The sequence below is a fragment of the Mastigoproctus giganteus genome, chromosome 12 (genome assembly GCF_048544385.1).
Source record: "Mastigoproctus giganteus isolate SK-2022 chromosome 12, ASM4854438v1, whole genome shotgun sequence".
Classification (NCBI taxonomy): Eukaryota; Metazoa; Arthropoda; class Arachnida; order Uropygi; family Thelyphonidae; genus Mastigoproctus; species Mastigoproctus giganteus.
Window position 1 is genome coordinate 126069640 of NC_143586.1, and position 22487 is coordinate 126092126.

Here is a 22487-nt window from a genome sequence, read left to right on the forward strand (position 1 = left end):
CTGCCACCTAGTGGTTCATTTATCTGCAGATTCTTAATGCATGAAGAATACTACTGATAATCAAATCAAGAGTATTACTCCCTCTAGTTGCCTCCCGAATATGCTGAAGTAGAAAACAATCATCCAATAAATCCACAAAAGCCTTGCTAGTGTGTGAGTGACCAGCCCCCAAATTCCAGTCAATATCTGGGAAATTAAAATCCCCCATTATAAGACTCTCTGACTTACTGGCCCACTCTATTTCCTTGTACAGTTTCTTATTATACTCATCAGAGTCATTAAGCCTATAGCACACTCCTACTCTCATTTTGTTCTCCCAATGCTTATGTCACACCAAACTGATTCGACACTGCACTGTCCAGCGATGTCGAATGGCTTCACTTCCTTGGATTTTATGTATTTCTTAACTAATAGCATAACCCCTCCTCCATTCCTATCCTGTCTATCCTTTCTGTAGACATTGTACTCCCCAAATTCCAGTTCTGCATTTCTTATACCTGTGTGACACCCCATCTCTGAAATCCCAACAATATCTGCCTTTGATGTTTTGAGCAATACCTCAAATTCATCAAATTTATTTACTAAACTCCTAGCATTGGTGTACACGCAAGTATACATGCATCTGTTCTTTTTCTTAGCTACCCTAACACAACCCATGTGTTTACTTGTACCCCAATGATTCCCAGCAGTCTCTGAAATATCCTGCATCTTATTTTCCAGGCTGCTGCTCATTCCAATAGAAGCAGTGCAAGAATCACTTTCACCTCTGCCAGTGGCTACTGTTAATCTATTAGTCCTTGTATCCCCCCCCCAATCTAGCAGTTTTCCGACCCACCTAACACTGCCTCGATAGCATCAGCTAACATTCTTGCACCCTTTCTATTTAAGTGCATTCCATCCCTATAGAAGCAGTCTCTCCTGTTAACAAGTACAGACCAGGCTGAAAAAAATTCTACCCCTTAATTACACAAGAAGTCCTGGAATCTATCTGTAACATATGTCGGGGACTTATTGTACATTAAAACAGTTTTCCTCCTAGTGATATTTATTGGAGCCAGTGGGAGAAGAGGGATGCGGGTGACATAGTAAAAGTGGGCGGGGCAATCATGTCACTACAAACGTGCAGGTAAATAATTACATAGGTGATTTTTTGATTTGACGCACTCCGTCATACCTCTACATTTTACATGAGACAAACAGGAAACAAATGGCATCAATGTAAAAATTTGTGTAAAGCGGTCTCTTAGTTGAATAATAACTCACTGCGAGATGTGTAGAAGATCTGACTTACTCCATCATACCTCTACATTTTACGTGCGACAAAACGTGAAATAAATGGCGTCGACGTAAAAATATGTGTAAAGTGGTTGCTCGATTGAATTGCATCTCACTGTGAGATGTCAAAAAGTTTAATCTGAAATTATTGTTACACAAAGCGAAACATCTAAGGTGTTTTGAAGACGTGAGAACTGCGAATGGAGTAGTGTGTGAGACTTTTCAAGCAGCTGCTCGAGTGTCCGATCTAAGCAAATCGGATAATCACGTGAAGGAAACTCTTTCCAAAGCAGCTTCAGTAATGATGCCGAGCATGTTAAGACATAAAAAGTTTTCCTCCTGGTGATATTTATTCAAGCCAATGGGAGAAGAGGGATGTGGGTGACGTGGTACAAGTAGGCGGGGCAATTACATCACTTCAAATGCACAGGTAAATAATTACATAGGTCATTTCCTAATTAGATTTCAATCAGTGCATTATAATGTTAGTATATTAGTATAATTAAGAGAGGGTGTAGAAGATTTGACTTAATCCATCACACCTCTACATTTTACCTGCAACAAAACGTGAAATAAATGGTGTCGACGTAAAAATATGTGTAAAGTGGTAGCTCGGTTGAACAGCATCTCACTGCAAGATATCAAGAGGTTTCATTTCAAATTATTGTTATGAGAAGCAAAATGTATAAGGTACTTTGAAGATGGGAGAACTGTGAATGGAGTAGTGTACGAGACTTTTCAAGAAGCCGCTCTAGCAGCAGGTGTAAGCAAATCGGTCAATCATCAGGAAGGAAACTCTTTCCAAAGTGGCTTCAATAAGGATGCCGAGCAGGTTAAGACATTTTTTGTATATTTGATATTGGCTGGGGGTTGGCGAGCAAAGCGAGCAGGGGTGGAGCTCCCTAGTCATTATTATTATTATTAGATATTGGTGCAAGGAAGCTTGAGTCTTTTGCTGCAACAGCCAAAAAAAAAAAAAAAAAAAATCTGAGTTACCCTGAGAGTGAGTGAGTGAATGAGTGAGAGTGAGAGAGAGAGAGAACAAGAGTCAGAAGTAGAAGGGTATCACCAGGAAAGGGAAAAATGATGATTCTGATCCCTCTTTATGAATAATTGAGGATATATTTGCACATCTCCAGTCCACAGGGACTTCCCCTGAATCCAAGAATGCTCTCATAATTATGGCTAAGGATTTGCTTACCTCCTTTCTGCCTCCCTTAATATATCTTCATCTTCATCACTATTCCAACCTAAGGTTGGGTCAGGTAAGTAAAAACCTTCCATCTTTTTCTGTCTTCCCAGATTTTGTCTTCTATCATTCTTTCCCACTCAATTCCCTTCGTTTCCACATCTTCTCTAATCTGATCTCTCCACCTCTACCTGGGTCTTCCTCTCGGCCTCTTCTTGTCCATTTTCATCTCAAACATACTTCTTAGTGATCTGTCTAAGTTCATTCTCTTCATGTGTCCAAACCATTGCAAACATGATGCAACACCTTCACCCTCAGACATTTTATTTACAAATCCATTTTTAATATCAGTATTTCTTATTTTATTTCTAGTTTTAGCTAGCATAGTCCTTAGCACCTTCATTTCCATTGCTTGGACTCTGCTAGAATCCTTTTTTATTCATCCTACATGTCTGAGCTGCATAGATCAATATAGGGATCATATATGCTCTATTTATCATTCCCAGCCTGGATAAAGGGTTAGGGTTGGTGTCAGGAAGGGCATCCGGCTGTAAAAATTTCATGCCAGAACACTAAAAACACTGACCTCATATATATAGAAAAATGGGAAAAAGGCGAGAACAAAAAAAAAAAAAAAAAAATGCTCTATTTATCAGCTTTTTACACTTCATTGGAACTTCCCAAGCCCATAACAGGCTATTAACATTACAGAAGAAACTCTGACTAGTTGCTATTCTCCTAGTTATTTCCACATCTAGGCTGCCATCCTTTGTTAATAAACTCCCTAGGTACTTAAAATTATCCACCATTTCCTTCCCCAATTTCACACCTTTTATGCTAAACTCTCCCTCTCTATCCATCACCATCTCTTTGCTTTTCTGTCCACTTATCTTTAAATCATAAACTACTCTTTCCCAATGTCTTAATTTCTCTTGAAGTTCATCCTCTTTGTTTGCCCAAAGGACAATATCATAGAGGTGTATAAAGCCTTGAATGGTTTAAGCATGCTCAATGCTGATGGAATTCTTCCTCTCGCTCAGAATAATCACCTGAGAGGGCATAAATTCAAATTGAGGAAAGACAGAGGTAGGATAGATGTGCGGAAATTTGCCTTTAGCCAGCGGGTAGTTGGTTGTGAAACAGGCTTCCATCCCTTGTTGTGGAAATTGATAGCCTGAATAAGTTTAAGGCTCAGCTGGACAGGTATTTCGAACAAAGAGAAGGGTGAGATGGGAGTGAGGTTTTTTTTTTTTTTTTTGGCTGATGCTGCATAAGCTTGCTTTCTTGCATCATATGCCTCTACTAATGCTAATCTGTAAACACTGCTGCAAGGATATTGTCCATGACAATAATAAAAAGTAGTAATAACAATACACTACCTTGTCAAAATCCATTGGATACTGAAAACCAATCTGAATCCCCAAATTTTGCCCTCACACAAGTTTCACACTTCAAACACATATTTTTAATCATCACATACCAGAAAAAGGCTCTCAGAAAAAACTCCCAGTGTCTTTCTAGCAATTCTCTTAAGGCAAATATCAAAGTCAATCATTGACCACCCTCTTCTAAATTCATACTGTTCTTCCCTCATGCTCTCTTCTATTTTATTCCTCAATCTTGTCTCAAGAATTTACTCAAAGATTTTAGCACAGTGGCATAATAGGGTGATTCCGCTATATAGTTGTTGCATTCTCTTCTGGACCCTTTCTTCCCTTAATATAACCGGATAGATTCAATCCACACTAGGTCCATCTTCAACAATCTCTTCCACTTTCCTTTCACTTATCACAAAGTCATTTAGCTCCTTGTTAGGGTTTGATCAACTTCTGGCATCCCCTTCCTTAAAAAATTCCCCATGTGTGAATATAGATGCAAAATACCTAATCAATTTGTCTGCAACCCAATTGGGGTCATCAACAGTTAACCCATACACAGCAGGTGGCCCAATGTGATTCAACCCCTTCCTTCTACTGTTAATATAAATGCAGAAGTCTTTGCTCTTTTTCTTTGCATTCTTTGCCAGAGACTTCTCATAATTATTAGAGGTCACAGGAGGTTGGGCAAGCTAAGATAATCTGCCTTGACTTGATTACAGACTAATTTAAATCTATCGTAAACTTCTGTATAATTTATTCTGTATCCTGATAATTTATATGCATCCCATCCATGTAAATTAACCATTTCTTCTGTGCCACGAGTCTCAGCAGTTCATCTGACATCCACTTAGGTCTAAGCTTTGAACAGTATTTCTTTGTTGGTATGAAAAGCCTAGTGGCTTTTCATACCAACAAAGTATGAAAAGTTGCTTCATACCAACAAAGTATGAAAAGTTGTTTCATACCACCAAAGTTATGAAAAGGTTGGTATGAAAAGCCTATTGACTTTTCATACCAACCTAGTGGCTTCTTTGATTACTTCCCTGAATACTTCCCATTTAGAATTTAAGGCAATGGTCAGGCCATACCTTGAGTACTGTATACAGGTCTGGAGGCCTCATTTTAGGAAAGATGTCGAGCTTCTGGAACAAGTACAGAAAAAGGCAATGAGATTGGTGTTACCAAGAAAGGCTTAAGTTCTGCAAATTGCAGCTTCTGGAGACTAGGCACTTCCAAGGTGATCTAATTGAGGGTGTATAAAGCCTTGAATGGATTGAGCAAGCTCAAGGCTAATGGAATTCTTCCTCTTGCTCAGCTTACTCACTTGAGGGGGCATAAATTCAAATCGAGGAAAGACAATTGTAGAATAGATGAGCAGAAATTCGCCTTTACCGGGTGGTTGATAGTTGGAACAAACTTCCATCTGTTGTAGTGGAGGTCAGCAACTTAAATAAATTCAAGGCAGAACTAGACAAATATTTGGAGTGAATGGATGGGTGAAATGGGAAGGGTGTGTGTTTTTTTTTTTTTGGCTGATGCTATATAAGCTTGCTTTCTTGCATCGTATGCCCCTACTAATGCTAATTTGCTGTTGGTCCCACTGCACACAATTTAAAAACTGTCTAAGACCTCTGTAGTCACCCTTATGAAGGCAAAAGCATTTCCCTTTACATTTGACAGTAGTTATGTCTTTAAATAGATTTCACATTAGTACACTGTGATCGCTACCATCCAGTGGGTCTTTTACCTGAAGATTCTTAATGCATGAAGAATCACTGATGATAGCCAGATCAAGAATTTTGCTTCCTCTTCTAGCATCTCTAACATGCTGTTGTAGAAAAGAGTCATCCAAGAAATCCACAAATGTCTTACTAGTGTATGTGTGACCAACCCACAAATTCCAGCCAAACATATGGAAAGTTAAAATCTTCCATTATGAGACATTTTGATTTGCTGGACCACTCTATTTCAATGTACAGCTGTTTGATATTCTCATCACTGTCATCAGGCCTATAACACTCTCCTATTTTTAATTTTGTTTTTCCAGTGTTTCATCAACATCATACTCAACCATTTTCAATCGACTGCAGGATGAAGGTCTCTCTAGCAACTTTCCAGTTTCTTCTGGTTTGTGCAATGGCCATCCATTTACTACCCATGATCTCGTGAATTTCATCTGCCCATCTCCGTCATTGTCTTCCAGGTTTTCTTTTAGATCCTCTTAGGTGCTATTCTGTTATTTTCTTAGTCCATCTGTCATCATGTCTTGAGTTATGTCCTGTCCAAGTCCATTTCAGTTTTTTACTTTTGATAAGAGTGTTCTTTATTTGTGTTTGCAGCCTAATCAATGTGTTTCTCTTCTTATCTAAGTCCAATTCCTAATATAATTTCTTCTGTTCTTCACTGTGTAGTTTTCAGCTTCTCTTCCATTCTTTTGGTGAGTGCCAAAGATTCACTTCCATAAGTCATGGTCGGGAGTATACATTAGTTAGCATTAGCATTAGTAGAGGCATATGATGCAAGAATCCCAGCTTATGCAGCATCAGCCAAAAAAAAAAAACCACTCCCATTTTACCCCTCCGTTCGTTCGAAATGCTTGTCTAGCTGAGCCTTAAATTTATTTAGACTATCAACTTCTTTTTTTTTTTTTTTTTTTTTATATGTGAACCCCAAACACGAGAAGTATTAGAACCTATAGTACTTAGTACCGTGCTTGGGTTGGAGGTTGAGAAGACGAAAGAAGATATTTGTTGACATTGGACTTGAACTTCTGTAGATTGTAATTTTCAGGAAATACGTATTAAGGAAGGTTGCTCCAGAAAACGGCAGTTGAATGAATAAATGAGGAAGACGAAAAGTTGGTTCTGTGGGTTTCAAGTTGGTCAGTAAATGGATGCTGGCTGGTGGCAGCACGAGTTCGGACTGTTTTGAAAGAGAGAGCGGGAATTAAAGAAGCCAATTCAGAAGAACAGTGCCCATGGAAGTATTTGTAGAAGAAGCATGCAGCAGAAACAGTACGTCTATGAGAAAGCGAGTGGAAAGACTCTGTTAGAGATGAATCATTAATTAACCTAACTGCCCTGTTCTGAATTGAATCAAGAAGCCTGAGAGAGGTTTTGGGGGCAATCCCCAAAAGAGATATATCATTTTGCCTAGAAATCGGAGTGTCACTAAAGATAAGCATAGGAGAAGAAGAATCTTTTTTGCGAGACATAAGACAAGACTGAGTTTTAGAAGGGTTCAAATCAACTAAGTTGTCTTTGCCCCACTGGAGAATTACCTCAAGATCGACATTTAAGGAATTGGTAGCAGATTTTCGACAAGTTGAAGCATTGAGCAGGACAAGGTTTCTCAAAATGGAAAGTGGAATGCAATGTGCTATCAACGGCAAAACTATGGATAGGATTTCCTGTCAAGGGAAGAAGGCCATTAATATACAAGAGGAAAAGAGTGGGGGAAAGAACTGAACATTGGGGGACACCGGCATTAGTGGAGAAGTTAGAAGACAGAGAGCCATCTACCATCACCCTCAGTGAGCAATTGGAGAGAAAACTGGATAACCAATTAATAAAAATAGTTGGCAAACCATACAATGGAAGCTTGTTTAGAAGACCTTTATGCCAAACACGATCAAAAGCCTTTGAGATGTCAAGAGCAACTAGTTGTGTTTCACTGAACCTTTCCATTGAATTAGTCCATAAATGGGTAACATAAGCCAGAATATCACCAGTGGATCAACACTGACAGAATCCATACTGGTGATCATTGATCAGACGGAAGGTTTCTAGATAGTTTAAGAGTTGGCGGTTAATTGTTTTCTCCATTACTTTAGAAAGAGTAGAAGTAATTGCAATGGGACGATAATTGGATGGGAGGGATTTGTCGCCCTTTTTTGGAACTGGCTGGATATGCGCAAATTTCCAAGCAGAAGGAAAAAACCTTTGGAATAAGAAAGTGAAAAAAGGCGGCAAAAATATGAGTAAGTTCAGGAGCGCAGGTTTTGAGAACAAGTGGAGAAATACCATCAGGACCTGGAGCTTTCTTAGCATCAAGATTAATCAAAATCCTTCTGATATCCTTTTGACGAAAGACCACAGGGGGCATTGAATGGAGCGTGTTGGGAATGGTGGAAGGTGTTTTACCAAGATCATTAATACATGAGCTGGAAGAAAAATGGGATGCTAGCAGGTCAGCTTTATCCTTGGCTGAAGTGACAACAGAACCATCTGGTTTGGACAGAGGTGGGAGCAGAGATGGGCAAAAGTTGCGGCCAATAGCTTTGGCAAGAGACCAGAATGCTTGGCTTCCATTAGGGCAAGAAGCAAGTTTTCTACTCTTGGCCTGTTCAAACTCTAGTTGGGACTGATTAATAACTGCTTTACAATTGTTGCAAACTTTGGTGTATGCAGAAAATGAAACTGAAGAATTGGAAACAAGCCAATTACGATATGCAACGTTCTTCTCTTGGACAGCCTTAGCACATTTATTGGAAAACCAAGGTTTAGATAAAGGACGAGATTTTAAAGTGGAGTGTGGGATAAAGGATTCCATTCCTGCTAGAATAATTTGACTGATACGATCTGAGCAAACGTTGATATCCGAAGTTTTGAAACAGTAATCCGACCAAGGAAAAGAAGTCCCGCAGGTCATCCCATTTTGCATTCTTGTAATGCCAAACAACACGAGGTTGGGAATAGCCATGAGATAAAGGCTCCATTGGAGAAGAGACAATCACCAAGTTGTGATCTGAAGTGCCTAAAGGAGCTCTCACTTCGACCGTGTACTTAGAAGGGTTGTTTGTGAGAAAAAGATCGAGCATATGGCTGTATGATTAGGATTGTTCTGTATTCTTGTAGGTAAATGAACAATCTGTGCTAGGTCATTAGTAATTGCAAAAACCTCAGCATCTCGACCTGCTGGGTCGGTGTGACTAGAAAATGGAAGCCAGCTGGGGTTGTGAACATTAAAATCACCAAGGAAAATTACCTCACTGTTAGGAAAGTTGGACTGGAGAAAGTCAAGTTGCAAAGAGAGGAAGTCAAAGAGCTCCAAGTGATTAGTGGAGTTGGGAGAACAGTAGAGACAACAGATTAATTTGACACAATGAGGTAGAGAGATTTTAAGCCAGAGAAGATCAAAGAGAGGAGATTCCAAATTGACAAGTCTCTGACAGAGAATATCAGAACAGACATATGAACAAGTACCACCTTTGAGGCGAAAGGAATCATACAGCGAATAATTTGGGCATCTGAGATGAGCAGTAGTTGAATCAACCGATAACTGAGATTCTGTAAGAAAAAGTACATGGGGTGTTTAGCAGACTGCAAGTGGAAATAGACATCGTTGTAATTAGAATTGAGAACACGTATATTTGTGAAATGAATTAGGAAGTGTTTGGGAGGTTTAGATCTTTTCGCAGATAAGCTTGCTCTATTAGTTTGACAATTCATGGTGTATTCAATGGTAAGAAAAAGTGAGTGGGACATGCTGTATGAAGTAATGAAATTTTTGGATATGGCGTACACGTGGTAAGAATATACCCAGATCCTTGACATAACGTGGCCTCGACAATGCTCCCTGCATACACACTACTCGGACTCCCTCCAGTCACTATCTGGCAGAGTAGTGGTAGCAAGATTATACACTAGCTGATCTGGAAGCCTCCTAGAGAGTTACCAATAGGTTCGGTCCGGTGTACTAACTAGCGGCCGGCCTGCGAACACCGTTTTAGTGCTGTACCCTCGAAATGTAAGGAATATTGGATCTCGCCATGACGTTCATCATAACCTCAAAAGTCATCAATCATACTGCATGATGGAAGAGATAGGGAAGGGTTGACCGGAACTTAGCTCTAGAGACTAAACATGGGATCCACCACTTCAAGTCTCCAATAAGCAAATTGGTGGTATTTCACCGGTTGATGAGAGTCATCTACCACCTAGTACTGAATGGTAACATAGAGGGTCGGCGTTCCTCCATATGGTGTGGGCGCCACACCTCGACCCCTGCTTACGTTGGTTCACACCTGGGTGGTCACCCAGCATGAACTTGTGCATGGAGGTTATACCCAGGATTACTAACAATCCCACCATTGTGAAGGTGCAAGCAGAGGATTTGGCTGTCACAGACCATCCGGACTTCGCCGAAATTGGGTCCGCTTGACTTGAGTGTCACCCGAATATCAGTTCCATCAGCATTTTAGACTCCCAGGTAGCAAGTACATCTTGCCTGGCATATCTCAGAGATGTCTGTGACAACCTCAAGGATATACAACAAGGGATGGAAGTCTGTTCCACCAACCAACTACCTGCTGGCTAAAGGCAAATTTCCGCACATCTATCCTACATCTGTCTTTCCTCAATTTGGATTATGCCCTCTCAGGTGATTATTCTGAGCAAGAGGAAGAATCCCATCGACATTGAGTATGCTCAAACCATTCAAGGCTTTATACAACTCTATCAGATCACCTCGCCGGTGCCTAGTCTCCCGACACTGTAATTTGCAAAACTTTAGCCTTTCTTCGTAAGAGCACCCCTTTGTTCCATTCACTAATCTTGTTGTCCTTCTCTGAACTCATTCTAGCAGCTCTACATCCTTCTTGAAATGAGGCCTCCAGACCTGTATACACTACTCAAGGTGTGGCCTGACCATTTCCTTATACAAGGGAATAATCACATACTTATCCCTGCTAGAAAAATTCCTGTATATATCATTAACAAGACACCAAGAGCTACTCTTGCAGCCCACCTGCATTGCTCAGAAAACTTCATATCTGCCTGCACAATTATCCCCAGGTCCTTTTCATTCTCTACCACTGTCAGTGTAGTACCACGGAGTTGACATGTTACTCTGGGGTTAATGTTTCCCACATGAGGTACTTTACATTTGTCAATGTTAAACTTCATTTGCCACCTCTCAGCCCATCTGCTCAACCTTTCCAGATCCTGTTGCAGCAGCATACTGTCAGTAGTGTCCTTAACAACCCTGCCAACCTTAGTATCATCTGCAAACTTGGACACTAAGCTTGATATGTCATCATCAATATCATTTATAAATACAGAAAACAACAATGGACCCAACACTGAACCCTGAGGGACTCCAGCAATAACATTAGTCCACGATAAGCAGTGTCCATTGATTACCACTCTCTGTCTTCTCTCCCTCAACCATCCCTTTATCCATAGCAGCGATTTGCCTCCAATGCCACACTGCTCCAATTTATGCAGCAGTCTTCCATGTGCAACAGTATCAAAAGCCTTTCTAAGATCCAAATATATAATATCAAAGTTATTCCCTGCATCCAGTTCTTTTGTGACTGCATCATAGTATCCAATCAAATTGGTCAGCCAAGACTTTCCCTTAACAAAACCATGCTGTGTCCGAGCTATAACTGAAGTCCTGTCTAGATGATCCTGCAGTGCTTCTTTAACCAGTGCCTCCATTAATTTTCCTGAAACAGAAGATAAACTCACAGGTTATTTCAAAATCATCTAGCTCACTGCCAGAGTTTAATTCACCTCTGGTTTTCCCCTTCCTGAATAACTCCTCATGTGTGAATGTAGATGCAAAATACTCGTTTAGTTTGTTAGCCACATGAGCAGGATCCTCAACTGTTGAACCATCAATATCCAGTGCACCTATCTGATTCATCCTTTTCCTTCTAGAGTTTACATAGGTAAAGAACTCTTTTCTGTTTTTCTTTGCATCCTTTGCCAAGGATTTCTCATGATCTGCCTTTGCCTGCCTAATCTCCTTTGTGACTTGGTTACAGACAGCTTATATCTATCATAGGCTTCCATGTCACCCATTAATTTATATGTATCCCTGCATTTTTCTTCTCTGCATATGTCTCATTAGTTCATCTGACATCCATTTAGGCCTAAACCTTGAACAATATTTCTTATTTGGTATGTAAAGCCTAGTAGCTTCCAAGATTAATTCTTTGAATTTGCTGTTGGTAACATCATCAGTTGGTCCCACCGTATAGAATTTAAATACTGTCTCAGACCACCATAATCACCTTTACGAAAGCAAAAACCCTTCCCTGATGGTAGTTACCTCTTTGAGTAAATCCCACTTCAGCAAACTGTGATCACTGCCACCTAGTGGTTTCTTTATCTGCAGATTCTTAATGCATGAAGAATCACTACTGATAATCAGATCAAGAGTATTACTCCCTCTAGTTGCCTCCTGATCATGCTGATGTAGAAAACAATCATCCAATAAATCCACAAAAGCCTTGCTAGTGTGTGAGTGACCAACCCACAAATTCCAGTCAATATCCAGGAAATTAAAATCCCCCATTATAAGACTCTCTGATTTACTGGCCCACTCTATTTCCCTGTACAATTTCTTATTATACTCATTACAGTCATACGGCCTATAACCCACTCCTACTCTCAATTTTGATTTCCTAATGTCATACCAAACTGACTCGTCACTGCACTGTCCAGCGATGTTGACTGGCTTCACTTCTTTGGATTTTATGTGTTTCTTAACTAATAGCATAACCTCTCCTCCCTTCCTATCCTGTCTATCCTTTCTGTACACATTTTACTCCCCAAATTGCAGTTTTGCATTCCTTATATCTGTGTGGCACCACATCTCTGATATCCCAACAATATCAGCCTTTGATGTTTTGTCCAACACCTCAAAATCATCAAATTTATTTACCAAACTCCTAGCATTGGTGTACACGCAAGTATACATGCACCTGTTCCTATTCTTAGCTACCCTAACACAACCCATGCTTTTACTTGTACCACAATGACTCCCAGCAGGCTCTGAAATCCCCTGCATCTTGTTTTCCAGGCTGCTGCTCATTCCAATAGAAGCAATGCAAGAATCACATTCACCTATGCCAGTGGCTATAGTTAATCTATTAGTCTGTATATCCCCCCCCCAAAGCTAGCAGTTTACCAACCCACTTAACTCTGGCTCGATAGCATCAGCAAATATTCTTGCACCCTTTCTATTTAAGTGTATCCCATTCCTGTAGAAGCGGTTTCTCCTGTTAACAAGCACAGACCAGGCTGAGAAAAATTCTACCCCTTGAGCCTTGCACAATCTATCCAGGGCCAAATTGATTGGCAAGGCTCTCATCATATACTCCCTTCTATCGTGTCTGGGCAGAATTGCATTCACTTTCAAATTCAACCCTAATTCATGGTTTTTTTTCAACGGTGACCTGTACTTGTTTAGTAATTCTGCCGTTCTCCTACTCTTGATATCGTTAGCGCCAACATGTACTACAATATTCTACTTTCTCAGCCTAAGGAGGATTATCCCAACAATGAGTATGGCAAGTCTTTGGCAAAGGATGCAGAAAAACTCAGAAAGATTTCTTTGCTTATGTAAATGCTAGATGGAAAGAGATGAATCACCTTGGTTCACTTGACACTGGTGGTTTAACTGTTGATGATCCTGCTCAGGTTGCTGACAAACTGAATAGGTATTTTGCATCTACATTCACACATGATGAATTCTTTAGGAAGGGGGATGACAGACGTTTACCAGATCCTAACAGGGAGCTAAATGATTTTGTGATAAGTGAAAGGCAAGTGGAAGAGAAATTGTTGCAGCTAAGCATAAAAAAGGCACATGAGGTAGATGGGTTCTATCCAATTATATGAAGAGAGGCAGCAAAAGAGGTAAACAAACCCTTAAGCCATAATTATGAGTGCATCCTTGGATTTGGGGGAGTTCCCTACAGACTGTAGATGTGCAAATATATTGCCAATTCAGAAAGGGGGGTATTAAAAGGTGACATGAGTTGATAATTACAGACCTGTTAGCTTAACATTTGTTAAGCTAACAGTTCTTAACATTTAAAGAAGTAATGCAGGACTACCTAGAGAGGAATGCAATTAACTACAGTCAAAGAATGGATCTGTTAAGGAACGGTTTTGTCAGACCAATCTGACTGGATACTACGATGCAGTAAAAGGAACTAAGTTTCGAAAAATAATTTTGATATCATATACTTGAATTTCAGTAAAGTTTTTAATACAGTTGCACAGAAAAGACTGATATGCAAACTGGAGCAATGTGGCATTAAGGGCAAGTTACTGCTATGGATAAAGGAATGGTTTGGTGGCAAAAGACAGAGAGTGGTTATCAATGGCCACTCTTCTTTGTGGATTAATGTTATTAGTGGAGTCCCTCGTGGTTCAGTGCTGGGCCCAATGTTGTTTTCAATATTTAATAATGATATTGATGATATATGCCTTCATCAGTATCATTAATGATACTGATGAAGGCATATCAGGCTTAATGTCTACATTTGTAGATGATACAAAAGTTGGCAGGGTGGTAATGATAGTAATCAAGGTAAGCTACTGCAAAAGCAGGTAGAATAATTAGGCCAATGGAGAAAGAAATGGCAGTTGAAGTTCAACATGGACAAATGTAAGATACTGCATATAGGTAGCAATAATCTCAGATAAATATACGCAGCACAGTGGAAAATGAAGAAAACCTAGGTGTAATTGTGCAGTCAGATATGAAATTCTCTGAGCACTGCATGCAGGTCTGGAGGCCTCATTTTAAGGATGTACATTTGCTGAAACAAAAAAGAGCATCAAGATTGATGAAGGGAATGAAAGGGTGGTCTTACTATGAAAGGCTTCAGTTCTGCAAACTGCAGCATCTGGAGACTAGGCACCTGTGAGGTAATCTGCTTGAGATGTTTAATGCCTTGGGTTGGGCATTCTTCTTGCTGAGACTACTCACATGTGGGGGGGTATATATTCAAATTGAGGAAGGATGGTTGCAGGATAGATGTGCGGAAATTTGATTTCAGCTAGTGGGTTGTTTGTTGACTGTTGGAACAAACTTCGATATGCTGTTGCAGAAGTGCATAATTTGAATAAATTCAAGGAAGAACTAGATAAATTCTTGGAGGGGAGTTTGAAGTGGATAGTTTTATTTTATTTATTTATTATTTTTTTTTTTTCTGGGCTGATGCTTTGTAAGCTTGCTTTCTTGCATCATTTGCCACTACTAATACTAATCTTCATCTCCTATATCTAATTCACTGAAGAATTGTCAGTATAAGCAATAAGCAGAGATGTTATCCGGCTGTAAGCACACACCTGGTCTTAGGCCTGAGGATAGCAAACTACAAAATTTCTTTAGAATCGTTTGCTTTAAATAGTTTAGAAACATGTCACAATATTGGTCACTTGTCACGTTTTTCCTCCATTCAGATAATGTTCCAAATTCGCTCCTTTACAATCCCAGAACACTGAGTAACACTTTTGGCTGATGCTTGGAAACAGCATTTCTTTAGTTTAGGTGACCTTACATGGCATCAATCTGAACTTGTGCACTTGCTTTCTGCTATGTAATAGTGCACCCAGAATTCATTTCCAGTCACTGTGTTCTCATATGACTTAATAAACAGGAATCATCATTCTTTCAGTTCTGTATTAAATGCTGAGGAGTCCAACAAGAACGCACTTTTCGAAAGTCTAATGATGAGAGAGTCTGCAATGCACCAAAATTAATCTTGCACATCGTAGTAATTTCTTCAATGGTAATGCGACAGTTACCTCATATGAGTTCTTTCACTGCCATTATAACTCCTGGTATCACAGCAGAATGTGCATGCCCTGATCAAAGAGGATTCTTGACATTTTCAATACCATTTTTAAAACCTGTTTACCAAGGAGACATACAAGGTATGGCAATGAAGTTTCCGGTCAGGTGCAATAAAAAGAACACAAAGTGAAGGAGCTCAAAAATGGTTTTATTTAAATTCAAAGTAATCACCACAGAATTGAATGCACTTATTACACTGTTCTAAAAGTTTCTGAAAAGAGTCAGCAAAGGTGTCCAACCAGATGATGCTCAGTTCAGCAATTATGTTTTTCTTTATGTCCTCAACATCCTGAAATCTCTTTCCTTTGAAGGCAGTTTTTATCTTGGGAAAAAGGAAGAAGTCTGCCGCTAGATCAAGAGAGTAGGGCGGATGGTTGATCAGTACAATGGCTCGTTACGTCAGAAATGTCTCCAAATTCTTGGAGGGTATGGATGAACTGTTTATATATATATATATGATGCTATATAAGCTTGCTTTCTTGCATCATTTGCCACTACTACTACTACTATTACATGGTGGAACAAATTCAAACTAATGGGACAGAATTTTTTGTTGGTCACTCGCACACTAGCAATACTTTTGTGGATTTACTGCAGGGGTCAAAAACCTGCATGCAGCTCTTTGATCTTGTAATTGCAGCTCTTTAACTTTCAGCCCATATGTACAACAAGTATGGCACACAGCGGGCATGGGCAGTGATGTGAATATAGTATAGTTTCAGCACAAGCCGTAAACATTTCTCAGTTTAGTTTGCCCGCGCATCACCTTATTTGGTTTTTTTTAGGAGCATTAGCAACTAAGGCCATATTGCTCCGGGAATATGCGGTGGTCATTCCCTTGACCTTTCCGCATCCTCCGTATTTGGTGGTGACGGGCTCGAACCCCGGTCTAATCAAGAAGCGTGTACTACGCACTGCTGCTCCTTCCCACCTGGCTACGGAGGCGCCCGCCCGCGCATCACCAGCAGAGCACACGTACTGTAAGGTGTCAAAGGTTAATCGTTTTGGCAGTGGCAAATATAAAATAGTTAAAACAGGATCAAAATAATAACGTGTGTACGTAGTGTTTGTGACAGGTACATGAATTCATATTATAAATCACTTGCCTTTTCAAATAAGTGGCTCTCAGCATGTTTAAAGATGAAAATTTCGGCAACTCACCTGATGTAGAGAGACTCAGTCAGGAAGTTCAGCAGCAAAACTCACATTAATTCGTACCTAATTAGATGTTCGTTAGTTTTTTCAGTATTAATAAGTAATATTTCAAAATATATATATTTTTTAATAACACCTTCCCACTCTATTCCATTTCTTAAAAAAAACTCCCCCCTACCAAGCTTGAGCTGAGGTGTGGCTCTTCACATTCTTTTCTTTTCTTTTCTTAATTAGATCAAAAATGGCTCTTCACTTAAAAAAGGTTGCCAACCCCTGATTTATTGGATGATTGTTTTCTGTAGCAGCATGTTCGAGAGGCAACCAGAGGGAGTAATACACTTGATCTGATTATTAGCAGTGATTATTCATGCATTAAGAATCTGCAGATAAAGGAACCAATGGGTAGCAGTGATCACAGTGTACTGAAGTGAGATTTACTCAAAGATATAACTACCATCAGGAGTAAAGGGAAGGGATTTTTCTTTCATTAAAGGGGACTAAAGTGGTCTCAGTCACCAAAAGCAAATTCTAAATGGGAAGCATTTAAGGAATTAATCTTGGAAGCTACTAGGATTTTCATACTAACTAAGAAATACTGTTCAGGTTTAGACCTAAACGGATGTCAGATTAACTAATGAGACATGTAGCAGAGAAGAAAAATGCATGGGATGCATATAAATTATCAGGAGACACAGATAGATATGATAGTCTGTAATCAAGTCACAAAGGAGGTTAGGGAAGCAAAGGTAGATTATGAGAAATCTTTGGCAAAGGGTACAAAGAAAAACAGTAAAGATTTCTTTACTTATGTAAACTCTAGAAGGATGGGGATGAATCAGATTGATCCACTTGGTATTGATGGTACAATCGTTGAGGATTCTGCTAAGGAACTGACAAACTGAATGAGTATTTTGCATCTACATTCACACATGAGGAGTTATTAAGGGAGGAGCATGCCAGAAGTTTATCAAACATTAACAGGGAACTAAAGAATTTTGTAAAAACTGAGAGAAAATTAGAAGAGCAATTGTAGAAGTTAAACATAAGAAAGGGCACGTGGAGTGGATGGGATCTATACAGTTATATTAACGGAGACAGCAAAGGAAGCAAGCAGGTCCTTAGCCAAGATTATGAGGGCATCCTTGGACTCAGGGGAGGTCTCCACGCATTGGAGACGTGCAAATGTATCCCCAATTCACAAAGGGGGATTGAAAGGTGACGGGTAATTACAGGCCTGTTAGTTTAACATCTTTTCAGGTGAACAGAAGTTAAACTAACAGAATGGAGTCACTGGTTAAAGAAGCAACCGAGGATTATCTAGACAAGACTGCAGTTAGTTCAGACACAGCATGGGTTTGTTAAGGGGAAGTCCTGTCTGACCAATTTGATTGAATACTATGATGTGGTCCCAAAGGAACTGGATGCAAAAAATAATTTTGAGATCGCATACTTGGATTTTTGGAAAAGCTTTGATACTATTGCACAGGGAAGACTACGGTACAAGTTGGTGCAGTATGGACAGTTAGGGAAAGTTGCTGCTATGGATAAAGGGCTGGTTTAATGGAATAAAACAAAGAGCAGTAATCAATGGACACTGCTCTTCGTAGACTAATGTTATTAGTGGTGCCCCCCCCCCCCGGACTCCATGTTTGGCCCATTGCTATTTTCTGTATTTATATAATACGAACTTTTTAGATGATACGAAGACTGGTAGGGTTGTTAAGGACAGTAAGGACAGTATGCTACTGCAACAGGATCTCAAAAAGTTGATCAGATGGGCTTAGAGGTGGCAGCTGAAGTATAACTTCAACAAATGCAAAGTGCTGCATATGAACTTTGTTAGCAGTTAAATTGTACTTTTAAATAAATACATATAACGACTTAGATTACAAATGTAACATAATTAATTATATTGAACATAATTAATAACATAACATAATTAATAATAATTAATTAATAGAATCATGACTCAGACCAGAGCAGCAAAGCAAAAGGCTCAAGCTAATGGAAGTGCTGTGGCTCAGAGCAGAACTGAGGGGGCCAGTTGTCCTCTGACTCACAGCCTTATCAAATGCACTGTTTGCTTGATGTTTGCAGAGCAATCAGGAACAGGCCATGATACTGCCATGGGGGATGTCTTTGTGTGTGTGCGATGCAAGGAGTGTATCGATATCAGGCAACAACTCAGCGTTCTTGTGGGCCTATATGAGAGCTTGAAGGACAGGGTGGATGCCCTCGAAGAAACTAAATTGAGGGGCCCATCAAGCTCTCAGCTGCCCACATCAACGCCAGAGCTTGCACTTGGGCATCACGTGACACAGAGGCAACCCCCAAGGCAGAATGCGCTGGTTCTGAAGGAACTAGTAGTTGTTGGTGACTCTATTGACAGGGAAACTGGGAACAAGCTTTGTAAAAAGGATAGGTGGAACAGGACCAGGGTATGTCTGCCAGGGGCAAAGGTTGATGACGTTGTAGAGCGAATATCATCTTTTAAGGGCACAAAAGGTGATATAGTTGTACACGTTGGCACTAATGATATTAAGAGTAGGGGACCGGCAGAATTACTTAAAAAGTACAGGTCACTGTTGAACAAAAGCCGAGAATTAGGGTTGAATTTGAAAGTGTCTGCAATTCTGCCCAGACATGATAGGAGGGAGTATATGATGAGAGCCTTGTCGATCAATTCGGCCCTGGAAAGATTGTGCAAGGCTCAAGGGGCAGAATTTTTTTCAGCCTGGACTGTACTTGTTAACAGGAGAGATTGCTTCTACAGGGATGGGATACACTTAAATAGAAAGGGTGCAAGAATATTTGCTGATGCTATCGAGGCAGTGTTAGGTGGGTCGGAAAACTGCTAGCTTGGGGGGAGACAAAGACCAATAGATTGACAGTAGCCACTGGCAGAGGTGAAAGAGATTCTTGCACTGCTTCTATTAGAATGAGCAGAAGCCTGAAAAACAAGATGCATGAAACTTCAGAGACTGCTGGGAGCCATTGCGGTACAAGTAAACACATGGGTTGTGTTAGGGTAACTAAGAATAGAAACAGGTGCAGGTATACTTGCGTGTACACCAATGCAAGGAGTTTAGTAAATAAATTTGATGAATTTGAGGTATTGCTCAAAACATCAAAGGCAGATATTGTTGGGATATCAGAGACATGGTGTCACACAGATATAAGGGATGCAGAACTGGAATTTGGGGAGTACAATGTCTACAGAAAGGATAGACAGGATAGGAAGGGGGGAGGGGTTATGCTATTAGTTAAGAAACACATAAAAACCAAGGAAGTGAAGCCAGTCGACATCGCTGGACAGTGCAGTGTTGAGTCAGTTTGGTGTGACATAAGCATTGGGAGATCAAAATTGAGAGTAGGAGTGTGCTATAGGCCTAATGACTCTGGTGAGTATAATAAGAAACTGTACAGGGAAATAGAGTGGGCCAGTAAATCAGAGAGTCTTATAATGGGAGATTTTAATTTCCCAGATATTGACTGGAATTTGGGGGCTGGTCACTCACACACTAGCAGGGCTTTTGTGGATTTATTGGATGATTGTTTTCTACATCAGCATGTTCGGGAGGCAACTAGAGGGAGTAATACTCTTGATTTGATTATCAGCAGTGATTCTTCATGCCTTAAGAATCTGCAGATAAATGAACCACTAGGTGGCAGTGATCACAGTGTGCTGAAGTGGGATTTACTCAAAGAGGTAACTACCATTAGGGGTAAAGGGAAGGTTTATTGCTTCCGTAAAGGTGACTACAATGGACTGAGACAGTATTTAAATTCTATACAGTGGGACCAACTGATGATGTTACCAACAGTAAATTCAAAATGGGAAGCATTCAAAGAACTTATCTTCAAAGCTACTAGGCTTTATATACCAACTAAGAAATATTGTTTGAGGTTTAGGCCAAAATAGATGTCAGATGAATTAATGAGGCATATGGCAGAGAAGAAAAATGCAGGGGATACTTACAAATTAACACACGACACAGAAGCCTATGATAGATACAAGTTGATATGCAACCAAGTTACAAAGGAGGTTAGGCAGGCGAAGGCAGATTACGAGAAATCGTTGGCAAGGGATGCAAAGAAAAACAGCAAAGAGTTCTTTACTTATGTAAACTCTAGAAGGAAGGAGATGAATCAGATTGGTCCACTTGATATTGATCGGTCAACTGTTGATGATCCTGCTCAGGTAGCTAACAAACTAAATGAATATTTTGCATCGACATTCAGACATGAGGAGTTATTCAGCGAGGGGAATGCCAGACGTGTATTCAACTCTAGCAGTAAGCTACAGAATCTTGAAATAACTGGGAGTAAAGTGGAGGAGAAATTGTTGAAGATAAACACAAGAAAGGCACCCGGGGTGGATGGGATCTATCCAGTTATATTAAAGGAGGCAGCAAAGGAAGCAAGCAAAGCATTAGTCATAATTATGAGAGCTTCCTTGGACTCAGGGGAGGTACCCATAGACTGGAAATGTGCAAATGTGACCCCAATTCACAAAGGAGGATCAAAGGCTGACACAAGTAATTATAGACCTGTGAGCTTAACTTCTGTTCCAGGAAAATTGATGGAGGCACTGGTTAAAGAAGCACTGCAGGATCATTTAGACAAGACTTCAGTTATAGCTCGGACACAGCATGGTTTTGTTAAGGGGAAGTCTTGCCTGACCAATTTGATTGGATACTATGATGCAGTCACAAAAGAACTAGATGCAGGGAATAGCTTTGATATTATATACTTGGATCTTAGAAAGGCTTTTGATACTGTTGCACATGGAAGACTGCTACACAAATTGGAGCTTGTTTGTTTGGATTTTTTTTTGGCGCATTAGCAACTATGGCTATGATGCGCCATAAATTGGAGCAGTGTGACACTGGAGGCAAATTGCTGCTATGGATAAAGGGGTGGTTGAGGGGGAGAAGACAGAGAGTGGTAATCAATGGACACTGCTCATCGTGGACTAATGTTATTAGTGGAGTCAGTGGAGTCCCTCAGGGCTCAGTGTTGGGTCCATTATTGTTTTCTGTATTTATAAATGATATTGATGATGGTATATCAAGCTTAATGTCCAAGTTTGCAGACGATACAAAGGTTGGCAGGGTTTTCAAGGACACTACTGACACTATGCTGCTGCAACAGGATCTGGAAAGGTTGAGCAGATGGGCTGAGAGGTAGCAAATGAAGTTTAACATTGACAAATGTAAAGTACTACACATGGGAAACAGCAACCTCAGAGCAACGTATCAACTCTGTGGTACTACACTGACAGTGGTAGAGAATGAAAGGGACTTGGGGGTGGTTGTGCAGGCAGATATGAAGTTCTCTGAGCAGTGCAGATGGGCTGCAAGAGTAGCTCATGGAGTATTGTCAATGATATACAGAAATTTTTCCAGCAGAGATAAGGAGGTGATTATTCCCTTGTATAAGGCAATGGTCAGGCAACACCTAGAGTACTGTATACAGGTCTGGAGGCCTCATTTCAAGAAGGATGTAGAGCTGCTGGAACGAGTACAGAGAAGGGCAACAAGATTAGTGAATGGAACAAAGGGGTGCTCTTACGAAGAAAGGCTTAAGTTTTGCAAATTACAGTGTCTGGAGACTAGGCACCAGCGAGGTGATCTGATAGAGGTGTATAAAGCCTTGAATGGTTTGAGCATGCTCAATGCTGATGGGATTCTTCCTCTAGCTCAGAATAATCACCTGAGAGGGCATAAATTTAAATTGAGGAAAGACAGATGTAGGATAGACGTGCGGAAATTTGCCTTTAGCCAGCGGGTGGTTGGTTGGTGGAACAGACTTCCATCCCTTGTCGTGGAGGTTGATAGCCTAAATAAGTTTAAGGCTCAGCTGGACAGGTATTTTGAACGAACAGA

At 40.2% G+C, this 22487-nt stretch overlaps 1 protein-coding gene across 3 annotated transcripts in view; it reads right to left on the reverse strand.

Moving 5' to 3' along the window:
* Positions 1-22487, reverse strand: part of LOC150077402 (liprin-beta-1-like) — a 400264-nt gene that overhangs the window by 245040 nt on the left and 132737 nt on the right. The window lies entirely within an intron of this gene.